Source organism: Dromiciops gliroides, chromosome 3, assembly GCF_019393635.1.
Source record: "Dromiciops gliroides isolate mDroGli1 chromosome 3, mDroGli1.pri, whole genome shotgun sequence".
NCBI classification, from domain to species: Eukaryota; Metazoa; Chordata; class Mammalia; order Microbiotheria; family Microbiotheriidae; genus Dromiciops; species Dromiciops gliroides.
The window spans coordinates 125763200-125779353 of NC_057863.1; the positions used below are offsets into that span (position 1 = coordinate 125763200).

General features: G+C 38.1%; 1 non-coding gene across 1 annotated transcript; it reads right to left on the reverse strand.

Moving 5' to 3' along the window:
- Positions 1-677: 677 nt before the first annotated feature.
- Positions 678-784, reverse strand: LOC122752102. The gene has a single exon (XR_006355902.1). It is a non-coding gene; the product is annotated as a U6 spliceosomal RNA (small nuclear RNA).
- Positions 785-16154: the final 15370 nt, after the last annotated feature.

A 16154-nucleotide genomic window follows, 5' to 3' on the forward strand; every position in this document is an offset into this window, starting at 1 on the left:
ATATATGTAGATAGGCACTAAGAATTTAGCTAGATAGAGATAGATAAGACATTTATTAAGGATTTAGAGTTCCAACAATCTCTCCCTCTTATCTTTCATGAAGTCAAAGAATGGCTAGGCCAGTTACATAATCACCAAATCTTAGCTTTGGAAGAGACCTCAAAAGCCATTAAGCCCAATCTACTTGCCAGGGCAAATCTGGGCCAGTCTTGAATAGTTATTTGTTTGGCAGCATTGCCTTACTTTTCAGTCTCTTTCTTCAACCTATTGGTATCATTGTAAAAACATTATTCGAAGCTTACTTGGAGCCTTAAAAGTGATTAATTGATGGCTAGTTTTGATAGATACTTGGAGAAATCTGATATGCTTTGTCCTCTCTAGTATTTCTGGGAGAGTACTAATAATACTTAAAGATAATGGACTAGATGATATTTTTCATATTCAGGATAAGTTTCACCAAATGGGCCAGTAGCAAAAATATATATATATATATATACTCTCAAGTAAGATTGTGTGTGTGTGTGTGTGTGTGTGTGTGTGTGTGTGTGGCAATTGGGGTTAAGTGACTTGCCCAGGGTTACACAGCTAGTAAGTGTCAAGTGTCTGAGGCTGAATTTGAACTCAGGTCCTCCTGACTCCAGGGCCGGTGCTCTACCCACTGCGCCACCTAGCTGCACAAAAATATGGAATGCTTCATGAATTTGCATGTCATCCTTGCACAGGGACCATGCTAATCTTCTCTGTATCATTCCAATTTTAGTATATGTGCTGCCGAAGCGATCACTCAAATAAGATTTTAAAAACTAATTCAGTTTGGTGGCAGATTCCAGGATATATTGATATTGGCCTGACATGGAAGAAAAAGGGGAAGCTAACCTAGTACATGGCAGACAGGAAGGAAACATCTGGTAGCTTGCCATCCTAATTAATTATTCTTTATAACTAGGTACTAAGCTCAGTTGGTTTTAGTTACCTAAAGAGTGTCAAGTTCTCTTAGTGCTTTCTTATATTTAGGTACTGTGATAAAATAATGGGATTTAGCAGATACTCAAAGGCCCAACTGGAGATTAATCTAAACTGATTGAATTAAGTGAGAGTGATTGACTGCTGGTTAGCCTACTTCAAGTTAACTAGATTGTAAGCACACCTGGCTAGTCCTTAAGAAGTTATTGTTCCCAGAAGCTAAGGACTTTGAACTTAACTTGAGTGCATTTGGATGATGCTAACCAATCCAGCTTGAAGCAGTGTGTAAGGACCCACCCATGCTCCGGACCTATAAAAAGCTTCCACACTCAGTTTTCTGGAGAATTCATGATTGAAGCAGGCTTGTGGTGGAGGACTTGAGGAAGAACCCAACCAGGCTGGAACTCTAGGTTAGATAGGCCTTTTCTTAATTTTCTGAACTCCATGTGAATACCTGTATCCTTTAATAAAAGTTTAATTCCCAAAGGCTGGTGCTAAAGCTTCTAATTTAAGATGATCACAGAATTTAGATTTTAAACATCACAGTACCCTAAGGAAAAACTCTGGTTAACCAAGATTGGGCCAGACACCACCAAATTCATTCTCAGGTATTGTTGAAGGACAGAATGGATTCTTGAAAAAACAAATCCAGAAAACTTCAGTGTCATACCTTTGATTGTTGGTGTTGGATGTCCCATCTCCCAGAAACTAGAACTATGATGAATTTGATGCTACCCTTGTAAAATGTGTAAGGCGTTGGTTCAGATGATTCTTGGATTGAATTATCAGTAAGACTTATTGGTTGAATTATCAAAAAGAGTTATCTGATATGGATCGACTACTTTTAGATATAATCTGGTTGGGTCTCTTAGAACTCTTCCTTATTCCAATCCCTGAAGAATTTCCCTGGCCTGGAGTTTTTTGCCCCCTCTGAAGATTTTATACATCCTGGTGATATGGTTCTTTGTCACAGGGTGATTGAATATCTCCTTCCTAAGAAGGCCTTGGAGGACAATAGGGTGGAATTGCTGGAGGTAAATTATTTTATAAAGTGAAATTGTCTTTAAACAATCATAGCGAATAAATATTCATAAAGAAGAAAGGAAGCCATTTCACTAACTTGCTAGCAATCTTGGGTCCTTAGATATGGGTAGAAATGATTCTTCATCCATCTCTTGGAGGGGCCTCGGAATGGAAGAGAAATTCATATCATCTTGCCTTTGGGGCTCCCAAGGAGGGAGAGATTTTGACTGGTAGGCCAGGGAATACTGAATAGGTAGTGCTACAGAACAAGTACTGATATTAGTTCAGTACATGGCATCCATTGCATGCAAGAGGCTCATGACCTGTTAGTTACACTTGGTACTGATCTGGGATGGAGATTAGTGACATTATTAGACGTGTTGTTACTGGTGATGTGGCCCCAAAGTTCTCGGTGATGCCTCTAATTATTGTCACTGTTTAGCATCTTTATACTCATTGTGAACTGCCTGCCCTTGGAATGACACTTGTTGCAAGGACTATATTTTTTAGAAGACATTTATATCATTTGGTATTTTTATGTTTCTTTTGTATCAAAATACACCTCCAGTGCTGCCTATGTCAGGTTCCTCATAATGTTGTAGTCAGAGTTGTTTAATAATAACCTTAAGACCATTTAAATGGTACAAAGTCCTCATGAAGTTTTTCTGTTACCTTGCCCCCAAAGGGTGAGATGTGGTAGGAAGTGATAGATCTTGTATAAGGAAGGGTTAGATTGGTTTTTGGTTTTTTTGGCAGGGCAATGGGGGTTAAGTGACTTGCCCAGGGTCACACAGCTAGTAAGTGTCTGAGGCTGGATTTGAACTCAGGTACTCCTGAATCCAGAGCCGGTGCTTTATCCACTGTGCCACCTAGCTGCCCCATTGGTTTTCTTTTTAAGGTGTCAAGAAGGGCATACTTGGGTTATAGTTAGTTCAAGTGGCTTTGGCTTGAACCATTAAAATGGTTTCTTTTTTGCCTGAGGCATAAAAAGTCCTACTTGTTGGGAGTTGGTGCACTTGAGATTTAGGAAAATTCTCACTGTCCTGCAGAATATCTTTCTAACTCAGATTTGCGATGAAGAGTGTAGAGTTGAAAGAGAGCTTGAATAAGTAATTGGATCCTTAAAAATGTCTTATTGTAAGTAAATTTATTTTTATTGCATTTTATTGTCCATGAGTATTTCATTTCATTCTAATTCCAAGCCCGAATCACCAGAATGGTCTTAGCGATACCTGGTCCAGCACATGTCCTTGAAAGATAATTGAGCCTTGTTTCTGTTGGTCTAGTTATCTCTTTGGGGACCAGATTAAAAAAGTTTTTTTTTTCCCTTTCCATGGGGGGTTTGGCCATGGATAAAATATACTAAGAAAATAAATCTGGGAGAGTCTAGAAGTAAGGCTTTTTCCTCCAGATTTATTTCATGTTATTCTCATACTTTATATTCTAGGCAAACTGGCATACTTGCCTTTGTGTCCCACATATGACATTTTATCACCTATGTCCTAGTTTTTGTGCAGGCCATCCCTTATGCCCATAATTCTATCCCTCCTCCATTTTACTACTTAGAATTCCCAGCTCCACTGAAGGCTCATTTAAAGTGGTACTTGCAGAATGAAACATTTCTGGTCATTGACTTTTCACCTCAACCCTATCCAGAAATTATTTTGTATATTTTCTTTATATTTTATATTTATTATTTTACCTGTGTTTAATATACTGTCCCATTAAGGTTTGTTGCTGAACCCAGTCTGTTCAGAATCTAGGTACAATGAAGCATTTTCTGACTTGGAATTCTGAGACAAGCAAGTATACCTGAAATTTGAAGGTGACACAATGTTAAAGACTGGAGTGAATGGAATAGCCTTCAGTGATTAGAATAACTTTTAGGTTAATACTTATGAAAACTATGGAAGTCAGAACTCTTATGTAATTATTAGACAAATATAATCAACCTTAAGGGCAGCTAGGTGGCACAGAAGATAGAGTACTGGACCTGGAGTCAGGAGGACTCATCTTTGCTGAGTTCAAATCTGGCCTCAGATACTTAATAGCTCTGTGGAAATTTATTTTGATTTGGGGACCCTACCTTTGGGCTGAGATTAGAAAGCCTTAGGCCCTCAGGGTCTCTCCCTCTCCTCCTCAGCTTCAGCTGAGCGAAAAAGCCCCATGGGCTATACAAGACGCCAGGTCAGGAAGCTGGGGGGGGAAAAAGCCCCCAGCTCCCTCTGCCCTCAGCGGAGCTATCAAAAAGATCCCGGATAGCCTGTGCTGAGGCACGTGAAACTTGGAGCGCACCCCCCCACACATACCAGCCGCAGCCCTCGTTAGCGGATTAGCTTGGTCTGTGGGGGCGAAGGAAGCCCCGAGATTTGAGTGGAGAGAAGAAAAGGTATATATAGACCTGGGAGTGAGACTAGGAGGGTAGGCTGACTAGAGCAAGGAGGGACTAGATAGAGAGACAAGATTAAGGAGAGGGGCTGACTAGAGGACAGACTAGAAAGACTAGAGGGGAGCGCGGGCCAGGACTGAGGAGAGTTCGGTTCAAAAAAGGAGAGAAGGGGCTGACAAGGTTACAGGCCTTAATACAAACCAGGGAAAGTGTAGCGTGCCCTGAGGCCAGAGGCGGCTAAGGCCCTTATTGTATTCCAGAAGTTCAAAGTGCAGAAGGTGGGAAAGAGACCTCAGGAAAGCAGTCAGGTTGTACTTTATTTCCCTGTATTCCTAATTTGAAATAGTATCTCATAAATAAACTCTGCTTTGATTATTTAGTTAAGAGGCTTCTTAATCTTTAGTCTATCAGTTTGGGAGCAGTGTGGTGGAACTTTATCAACGGCCCACATTAAATTAAAGAAGTCAGATAGCCAAATAGTCAGAAGTCCCCAGATTAGTCCTCCAGTCAGATTAGCCCTCCAAATTAAGTTAGTCATTTAAAATATTTCTACATTTGAATGGCGACCACGAAGGGACTTACGGCCCAATTATAATTTCTCTAAACTTATCATTTTTCATACACTCGTAATTTTTCATAAATCCAATTATATAATTTTCCAGGTTAGTTATTGTTATTAATAATTAATTTTTTGTACAGCTCTGTGACCCTGAAAGTCACTTAACCCTGTTTGCCTCAGTTTCCTCATCTGTAAAAATGATTTGGAGAAGGAAATGGCAAACTTCTTCAGTATCTTTGCCAAGAAAACCCCAATGGGCTCACAGAGTCAAAACTACTGAAAATGACTGAACAACAACAACAAAGCTTACCCGACTATAGTCTGAACCCAGAAAATTGAGAGAATAGAGAGAGAAAAAAAAGCAAATTTTAGAACTATATGAGTTAATTAACTAGTTTTTCTGAGACATGTTTAGTGAAATTATTAGTTAAGTACAGTGTAGATCAACTCAGTTTAGGAATGGAAGCATCTATTCAACACAGAAGCTTCGAGCATCAAGGAAATTTTATGAATAGTTCCTGAGGCAAAGAGAAGACACTAAAATTACAATTCTAGAGAAATGAGATTCTCTGAGAACATGGATTTTATTCATTCATATGCCCCCTTGGAAGGTTTATATAAGTGTATCAACTGTCTCTCACAAATATTAAGTGCGCTAGTAGAAGATTGTGACCCAGGTTTATGTGTGGATTAATGATGAATTTATTATTGATGCATTTGATTTAATCTGAGTACTTAGTTATTCCTTTTGGTTTATTATTAAGTAAAAGGTAATATTTAAGATCTAAAAGTATCATTATTGTGAGATAAAATCATCAATGGGCACTTAAAGAGTGAGTACCCCTCATCAAGTTAACCCATAGGACTCAGAGAATTTGAGTGTAACCCTGTTGTGGTGGTCCTTTTCTGAGGACTAGACCCAGAAGTGTCTGACCAGATCAGATTGTAGGGTGAGTAGGTGTCCACAGGGCCTGAGAGAGTTGTGAGGTGCCACAAAGGAGGTACATGCCCTGAGTAGACTTATATTTGTATGTGTGGTTTTACTTCAGTAGAATATAAATTCCTTAAGGGCAGATGCTATTATTATTTTTAAATTATTAATTATTATTGTTGTATCTCTAGTATCCATCACAGTGACTAGATTGCAGTAGGTGCTCAATACATATTTGTTGAAGTGGGTAGAAGTGCAGGTCCTTGTTTAGACTCTATCACCATATGAATGGAATGGAAGAAGTCTGTAGAGATCTATCAATAGCATCATTGACCAGCTAATTTCCATAGCAATGTACTAGAAATGGGTTGACATTTTCCTCCTGATGGAGGAAAAAGAAGTTAGGCTGGAAGGAACTAAGTAGACTTACTAAGTATCCTGAATCTTTATAAAATGTGAAACTTTTAAACTTAAGTTGTTATCATAATCCTTTCACTCTTCCCCTCTTCCCCCACATCCATTGTATGTTCTGAATAGTTTTATGCTAGTACTTTTTAAAAATAATTTTTAATTTAAAAAATTTTAAATCATAAAAGCATTTTATTATTTTCTAGTTACATGTAGAGATAGTTTTCAACATTTGTTTTAATAAGATTTCCAGTTTCAAATTTTTCTTCCTTCTTCCCCTCCCTTCCCCCTCCCCAAGACAGCAAGCAATCTCATATAGGTTATATATGTACATTCACATTTAAACATATTTCTGCATTAGTCATGCTGTAAAAGAAGATTCATAACAAAAGGGAAAAACCTCAAAAAAAGAAAAACAAGGGTGCAGCTAGGTGGCGGGGGGGGGGGGGTGAGGGAGGAATCTAGGTGGCTCAGTGGATAAAGCACTGGCCCTGGATTCAGGAGGACCTGAGTTCAAATCTGACTTCAAACAACTTGCTGTGTGACCCTGGGAAAGTCACTTAATACTCATTGCCAAGAAAGAAAGAAAGAAAGAAAGAAAGAAAGAAAGAAAGAAAGAAAGAAAGAAAGAAAGAAAGAAAGAAAGAAAGAAAGAAAGAAAGAAAGAAAGAAAGAAAGAAAGAAAGAAAGAAAGAAAGAAAGAAAGAAAGAAAGAAAGAAAGAAAGAAAGAAAGAAAGAGAAAGAGAGAAAGAGAGAAAGTGAGAAAGAGAAAGAAAGAAAGAAAGAAAGAAAGAAAGAGAAAGAAAGAAAGAAGGAAGGAAGTAGAAACAGTATGGTTCAATCTGCATTTAGATTCCACAGGTTTTTTTTTTTTTCCCCTGGATTTGGAGAGCATTTTCCATCATGAGTTCTTTGGAATTATCTTGGACCTTGCTGAGAAGAGTTGAGTCTATCACAGTTGTTCATCAGACAATGTTGTTACTCTGTACAATATTCTGCTGGTTCTGCTCATCTCACTTATGCTAGTACTTATTTAAACAAAGCCCAAAACAAAAACTGAAAGGGTTTGTATGTTATTATACAGGATCAGGTGAATGGTTGACATAATGGATATTCTATGGTCTTCTCTCCACCCAGTGCCACTAGAAATGGTGGCAGCTAAAAACCTGAAGAGAACAACAGAAAGCTGAGACCTGGGTAGTTGGCTTTAAAAATGGGCTTGTGAGTTATAGAAGACCTGTAACACCTGGAATCACATATGGTTTCAGCGCAATTATATTCAAAATCACAAATAACATATGGTGAACGGAAAAAACAAAACTTGCAATTTTTTAATGCAGAACTGTGGTGAATTGAAACAGTCCTCCAAATAGTAATTTATGTCAGTAAAGGGGGGAAATTAATTGTGAAGCATCTTATGAGATGAATGATCATATTCAATATTGTTCCTAACTATAAAATAGTGATCAAATCCAAGTAAATACTCTCTCATTAAAGAGATGTTTGTCAGGTTGAGAAAAGAAGGCATAGAAAGGCCTTCAAAAAGTGATATGGTGGAAAAGCTGAACCTCTTTGGAATCAAGAGACCTGGATTCAAATGCCTCCTCTGAGCCTGCTTCCTTGTCTTTATGATAATGATAATAATAATAAGGAAGATTACATTTTAAAGTGAGTATTTTAAGTTTTGCCAAACACTTTACAGAAGACACCTGTACAATCTGTTTCACAGGGTTGTTGTAGGGAAAGTGCCATGTGAAACTCAAAATATATCCAAATGTGGTTTGTCTTGTATGTGTACCAACCTCTCTGGGGCCACTCCCCAAACTTTCATTCAAACTCTCAGGCCAGGTTTCGGAAGTTTTAGGGGCAACACTGAGGGTGAGAGAGTTTTCTGATTGTTGCTCCCAAGCCAGTGGTTATCATCCACATTTAACAAGGTTTCAGAAAGGGTGTTTATGCCTCTTCAGGCATAGCAGAAACAGTTGGCACAAAAAGAATCTCCAGAAAATTCTGGTCCACACTTTCCCACAAATAAAAACAGAGTCTGGGGAAGACAGTAGGTGCATTCTTAACATACAATAATTATGAAACACATGCAGAGAACATTTGGCTAAAGGGTAAACCCACAACTCCTTACTGGTAGTTATTGCTTGAGTCCATAACTGGTATTCTTTTCTAATGAATGCAAGAGTGTCATGCTCCCTGAAGTTCTTTCTTCCCTCTGCATATCATCTTTCTTCAACACTCTTTATTTTCAGGTAGCCCCTGGTGTATCTATCTCTCTTTGCTTCTGGCTTGGTGCACTTTGTTACTGGTTCAGTCTCCAATTACATGGTCAATAAGGGGTGTGGTAAAACTCTCTCAGTTCAGTTTCAATCTATCTTGTCCCTCATTTCTGCTCTTTGGAATAGTTGGAAGGAAGGGCAGGGGTGTGCCTGGAAACTTGACTGTGTAGCTGCTGGATTTGTTTATTTAGTTAATTATTATTGTGCCTTCTTGGCCCAACCAAAGAGATTCATACCTTCTAAAGGAGTCATATGATGTAAACCATTCTGTTTATACATTGAAAAATTCATCTTGCTCTTAACTCTGATCACTTACATTCATTGAAGTAGGTGAGGGGAGTAGAACACTTGCCCCCTTATGCCAACATTTTTCTTTAAGGCTACAGTTTTCTTTCTCCTATTATTTATCATTTGGAGATTTTTAGTTTTTCTTAACCATTTCTCCTTTACAGCTTCATCACAGCACAGTTGCACCAGGTCAATCCCTCCCTCCCCCCACAAATGTGACTTTACAAATGCCATTTATTAATAAGGTTTTGATTTCCTGCCATATTTTTGAGTTCAGAACAATATTTGATATGATAATCTGCCTTGTAAGATTCTGGTTTCTTAAAAGCAAGTTCTGATAGCTCTTGCTAAATCAGAAATGCTTCAAGAATGGATTTTGTGACAACTTCTGATTTTGTCAACCCAAAAGAAGCTTAATGATTTTTTTAGAGAGTCTCCTCACTAGAGGGTAGATGTCTGGGTAACAGCAACTCAGAAAACTGTCTACTCTTTTCTCTGGCACTCTTTGAAAGTCAGGCTTTGTTGTCTTTCCTTTTGTATCTTCTGTACCTACAAACCTAAATGGGGTGTTGCATTCTCTAAATATAAATACCTGTCTCCTTAGTTAATTTCCCCTTTCCTTCCCAATTAGAATTATTTCTTCCTGTGTCTCCAGAATTATTTCTTTATCAAGGGAAGGAAAGGTGGTGATCTGCATTTGTGAAGTACTTGCACCAATATAAAATAATGGATGTTTGAAGTATTAAAAAAATAATGATGATAGCATTTATGTTACACTTTATAAATATTCTCATTTGATCCTTATAACAACCCTGGGAGATAGGTGCTATTAATTATCCCCATTATATAGTTGAGGAAAGCTGAGTTATATAGAAGGTAAGTGACTTGCTCAAGATCACACAGTAAGTGTCTGAGACCAGATTTGAAATCAGGTTTCCCTCACTCTAGTTCCAGTGCTTTATTCACTTCTCTACCTGTTAAGTATACTTGCTCTCCATGAAATATTCCCTGTGGGTTTTCACTCTCTTATTAACTTTCTGATCCTTTGGAAGGTCCATATGCTCTATTTTAAAGGTTCTATCCCCATGCAGCCAAAGCAGGGCTTAAGGGAAATTTTATATCTCTAAATGCTTACATGAATAAAATAGAGAAAGAAGAGATCAATGAATTGGGCATGTAACTTAAAAATCTAGAAAAAGAACAAATTTAAAATCCCCAACTAAATACTAAATTAGAAATCCTGAAAATCAAGGGAGAAATTAATAAAATTGAAAGCAAGAAAACTATAGAATTAATGAAAAAAACTAAGAGTTGATTTTATGAAAAAAAAACACCACACACACAATAAAATAGATAAACCTCTGGTTCATTTTATTAAAAAAAAGAAGAAAACCAAATTACCAGTGTCAAAAATGAAAGGGATGATTTCACCACCAATGAAGCGGAAATTAAAGCAATAATTGGGAACTATTTTGCCTGTGAAAAGAAAAAATTAGCCTCGGGCGCCCCGAATGGGCCAACCCACCCCTAGTGCAACTGCTCACCCTGAAACTGCCTCCTCCTCTGGGGGTGCAGCCCAGCACAGAGGCCTCAATGGCCATGCCCTGCTCAGCAGGATATGCATGGTTTCTTGAGCTCTGGGCACATCTGGCATGGCCCTTAGGCATGGCCCTGGGGGTGCCAGCGAATTAGCTTGGTGTGAGTGAGTGGCTCAGCCCTAGTTTTAGGTGAGAGAGAAGGGTTTATTATTTGGAAGTGTAGACGTGGCAGGGGTGGCTGACAGTGAAAGGGAGGACTGAGAAAGGAGATGCAAGAGGGACACTAAGGAGAAAGGAGGTGAGAGAAAAGGGAGGAGATTTCACAGTGGCAGTTGAAAAAGTTAAACTCAGTCTTTGTTCTTATCTCTAAGTTTATTCTTATCAAGAAACCCTGGTTTTGTAGTTAAATTGAAAGATGCTTTTTCTTATCAGTCTGGGAGAAGCAGTTGGGGAAGGGCAGGCCCTTTAAGGTTGGGTCTTCCTACCAGTCTTTTTTTTTTTTAAGTGAGGCAATTGGGGTTAAGTGACTTGCCCAGGGTCACACAACTAGTAAGTGTTAAGTGTCTGAGGCCGGATTTGAATTCAGGTACTCCTGAATCCAGGGCTGGTGCTCTATCCACTGCGCCACCTAGTTGCCCCCGCTTCCTACCAGTCTTAATGAACCTGGGGGAATTTTTAAATGACTTCAGATTGGCTAGGCAATAGGCAGCTAATAGCAGCCAGATAGCCAGCCAGCTAATTTGTGCTATAGAAAGTTATAGAAACTTTCAGATAGCCAGCCAGCCAGGAGTTTTCTCAGATAGTTTTCAGTTATAGCTAGAAAATTTTGAGCTATAGTTTCCAGCTATAGTTCTCAGTTAAATTTCTCAGATTGGTGATCATTGCAGGACTTATGAGACAGTTATAAGTTCTCAGCTATAGCCCCACAGAGAGCTAGCCAGCTAGCTAGCTAAAATTTTTTACACACCCAACTGTGTGCCAATAAATTTGACAATCTAAATTAAAATTGCCCAGGTTAACTGAAGAGGAAGCAAAATCCTTAAATAGGCCCATTTTAGAGAAAGAAATTGAACAAGTCATCAATAAACTCCCTAAGAAAAAAATCTCCAGGGTCAGATGGGTTTACAAGTGAATTCTACCAAACATTTAAAGAAAAATTAATTCCAATACTATACAAACCATTTAGAAAAATAGGTGAAGAAAGAGTTCTACCAAAATCCTTTTATGACACAAATATGGTATTGATACCTAAACTAGGTAGAGACAAAACAGAGAAAGAAAATTACAGACCAATTTCCCTAATGAATATTGATGTAAAAATCTTAAACAAAATATTAGCAACAATATTGCAGCAAGTAAACACCAGGATAATACATTATGACCAGGTGGGATTTATCCAGGAATGCAAGGCTGGTTCAACATTAGAAAAACTATTAACATAATCAGCCACCTCAATAACAAAACTAACTAAAATCATATGATTATCTCAATAGATGCATTTGACAAAATACAACACTCATTCCTATTAACAACACTAGAGAGCATAGGCATAGGTGGAGCTTTCCTTAAAATAATCAGCAGTATCTACCTAAAAACATCAGCAAACATTGTATGTAGCAGGGATAAGCTAGCGGAATTCCCAATAAGATCGGGGGTGAAAAAGGGATGTCCATTATCACCTCTATTATTTAATATTGTAATAGAAATGTTAGCTATAGTAATAAGAGAAGAAAAAGGAATTAAATGAATTAGAATAGGCAAGAAGGAAACAAAATTTTCACTTTTTGCAGATAATATGATGGTATACTTAGAAAATCCTTGTTTCCTTCATGTGAACTACCTCTCCCAAGACCATCTCTCCCCTTCCCCCTCCCCCTGTCTATTCCTCCTACACCTCAACACTATTTTAAAGATATCATCATGGGTTAGTTAGGTGACACAGTGGACCAGCCCTGGACCCAGGAGGTCCTAAGCCCAAATCTGATCCTAGACATAAGACACCCCACCCTGTTTGACTCACAAAGAAAAAAACATAAATGCTTTGCAGATATCATCCTTTCATATTCAGTTAAAACCTGTGTCTTCTGTGAATTCCTTGCTGAGAAAGTTCTTATGAGTTTGAAGTATTATCTTCTCATGTAGGAATGTAAACAGTTTGATCTTTTAATATATCTCATGAAGTCTTTTTCCTGTTTACCGTTTTATGCTTTTACATATTTGAAAGTTAAATTTTCTATTCAGTTCAGTTCTTTTCATCACAAATGCCTGAAAGTCCTATTTTTCATTGAAATCTGATTTTTATTTTGAAAGATTATAATCAGTTTTGCTGGGTACATGATTCTTGGCTGTAGTCCCAGTTCCTCTGCCCTCTGGAATATCATATTCAATGCCCCCCCTTTCCTTTAAAGTACATGCTGCTAGATCTTGTTTTAGCCTTATTGGAGCTCCACAGTATTTGAATTCCCTTTTTCTGGCTGCTTGCAATATTTTCTCCTTGACCTGTGAGTTCTGGAGTTTGGCTATAATATTATGGAGGTTTTCCTTTAGGGATCTGTTTCAGGAGGTGATTGGTGGATTCTTCCAATTTCTACTTTGCCTTCTGCTTCTAGAATATCAGGGCGATTTTCGCTGACAGTCTCTTGGAGGATGGTTTCTAAACTCTTATTTTGGTCATGGTTTTCAGGTAGTCCAATGATTTTCAAATTATCTCTCCTGGACCTGTTTTCCAGGTCAGCTATTTTTCCAAGGAGATATTTCATATCACCCTCTATTTTTTTATTCAGTTGGATTTGCTTTACTGTGTTTTGGTTTCACATAAAATCACTAGCTTTCATTGGTTCAATCCTAATTCTTAGGCAATTATTTTCTTGAGAGAACTTTTCTATTTCTTTTCCCATTTGCCTTTCAAACTGATGAGTTTCTTCTCATGACTTTCCTTCATTGCTCTCATTTCTCTTTCCATTGTTTCCTCCATCTCTCTAAATCTTCCTTCTATCTCTCCTACTTTCTCTTCAAAGTCCCTTTTGAGTGCTTCCATGGCCTGAGACCAATTCATATTTTTCTTGGAAACTTTGAATGTTGGAGCTTTGACCCTGTTATTATCTTCTTCTTCTGAGGGTGTATTGTGGTCTCCCTTTCCCCCAAAGAAGTTTTTGATGATCTGCTGCTTTCTCTGCCTACTCATCTTGGCTGTCTATTTCTTGGCTTTTAACTCCTTAAAGTGTAGTGCTGCTTCCAGGACACACTGTTCAAGCTACAGCATGGCCCAGGGGGTCATTGGGCTTCTTCTCAGCCTGCCTGGCCTGTGAGTAACCATGGCTGCTTTCTCTTTGACCCGGAAACAGAAGTCTGATTGAACTCAGATTCTCTATGGTCCAAAGCTTGGCATGCCTGTGTCCCTCCCCCACTGGACCACCACCAATTGATTCAGCCCACTAGTTCAGAACCAGGGTGCTTCACCCCAAATTCAGCAGAGACTGCTTCCACTTTACCTTGGCCTATCGCTGAACCCCCTTGCCAGTCTGTGATCGGAGCCTCAGAAACTTCTGGTGCTGAAGACTCTGAGGCACTCTGGAAACATTGTCCATTCCTGGTTGGGTCCAGACTGCTCGCTGAGCTGTTCAGCCTGATCAGTAGGTGATCTTAATTGCCCTCTTTTGCTGAAAAATAGTTTCACTTTGATCTTATGTGCATTAGGCTGCTCTGTTTTTTTTTTTTGTTGTTGTTGTTGTTTGTTTGTTTTGTTGTTTAGTGTATTATTTGGGAGTGAGTGGATGGTTTTATCTGGAGCTTGTGGGAGTCACAGTCTCTTCTCTGCCATCTTGGCTCCATCCCCAAACAGACATTTTTCATACTTAGAGAGTCCTAAAGAATCAACTAAAAACTGCTTGAAACAATGAACAACTTTAGTAAAGTTGGAGGATATAAAATAAACCCATATAAATCATCAGCATTTTTATACATGACAAACAAAGCTCAGCAGCAAGAGATAGAAAGAGAAATTCCATTTAAAGTAATGGTAGGCAATATAAAATACTTGGGAGTCTACTTGCCAAGACAAACCCAGGAACTATATGAACACAATTACAAAGTCCTTTTCACAGAAATCAAATCAGATCTATGTAATTGGAAAAATATCAATTTCTCACGGGTAGGCCAAGCTAATATAATAAAAATGACAATTCTACCTAAATTAATTTACCTATTCAGTGCCATACCAGACTACCAAAAAATATTTTATGGAGTTAGAAAAAATAATAACAACATTAATCTGGAAAAACAAAAAGTCAAGATTATCAAGGGAACGAATGAAAAAATGCACAGGAAGGTGGGATAGCCATATTAAATTTGAAGCTGTACTATAAAGTGGCAGTCATCAAAACTATTTGGTACTGGCTAAGAAATAGAGTGGTAGATCAATGGAATAGGTTAGGCACAGGAGACACAGTAGTAAATGATTATAGTCATTTACTATTTGATAAACCCAAAGGCTCCAGCTTCTGGGAAAGAACTCAGTATTTTACAAAAACTGCTGGGAAAACTGGAAGATAGTATGGCAGAAACTAGGTATAGACCAACATCTTACACCTTACACAAAAATAAGGTCAAAATGGATACATGATTTAGACATAAAGGGTGATACCATAGATAAATTAGGAGAGGAAGGAATAGTTTACCTCTCAGATCTATGAAGAGGAAAACAATTTATGTCCAAACAAGAGATAGAGAATATTATGAAATGCAAGATGGAAGACTCTGATTACATTAAATTAAAAAGGTTTTGTACAAACAGAAGCAATGCAGCCAAAATTAGAAGGGAGGCAGAGAACTGGGAAACAATTTTTACAGCCAGCATTTCTGATAAAGGCCTCTTTTCTAAAATATATCCAGAACTAAATAAAATTTATAAGAATCCAATTCATTCCCTAATTGAGAAATGGTCAAAGGATATGAACATACAGTTTTCTGATGAAGAAATCAAAGCTATCTATTGCCACATGAAAAAAATGCTCTAAATCACTATTGATCAGTAAAATGCCAATTAAAACAACTCTAAGGTACCACCTGACACCTATCAGATTGGCTAATATGACAAAAAAGGAAAATAATAAATGTTGAAGAAGCTGTGGAAAAATGGAATAATAATGCATTGTTGTTGGAGCGGTGAACTGATCCAGCCATTCTGGAGAGCAATTTGGAACTATGGCCAAAGGGCTAAGGGACTGTTCATACCCTATGACTCAGTGTTACCACTGCTAGGTCTGTATCCCAGAGACCATAGAAAAGGGAAAAGGACCAACATGTACAAAAATATTTATGGCAGCTCTCTTTGTGGTGGCAAAGAATTGGAAATCAAGGGAATGCCTATCAATAGGGGAATGGCTAAACAGGTTGTGGTATAGGATGTAATGGAATACTATTGTGCTGTAAGAAACCGATGAGGAGGAGGAGTTCAGAGAAATGTGGAAAGGACTTACATGAACTGATGCTGACTTAGAAGAGCAGAACCAGGAGAACATTGTACACAGTAACAGGCACATTGTGTGATGAAGAATGAATGGGGCTAGACTTGGCCTTTTATCAGCAGTGCAACAATCCAAAACAGTTTCAAAGAACTCTCAATAGAAAATGTTCTCAACATCCAGAAAAAAAGAATTGTGAATTATGAATGCAGATTGAATCATACTGTTTCTGCTTTTAGACTGTTATTTTTTCCTTTTTTGAGGATTTTCCCTTGTGCTCTGATTCTTCTTTCACAAGATGAATAAT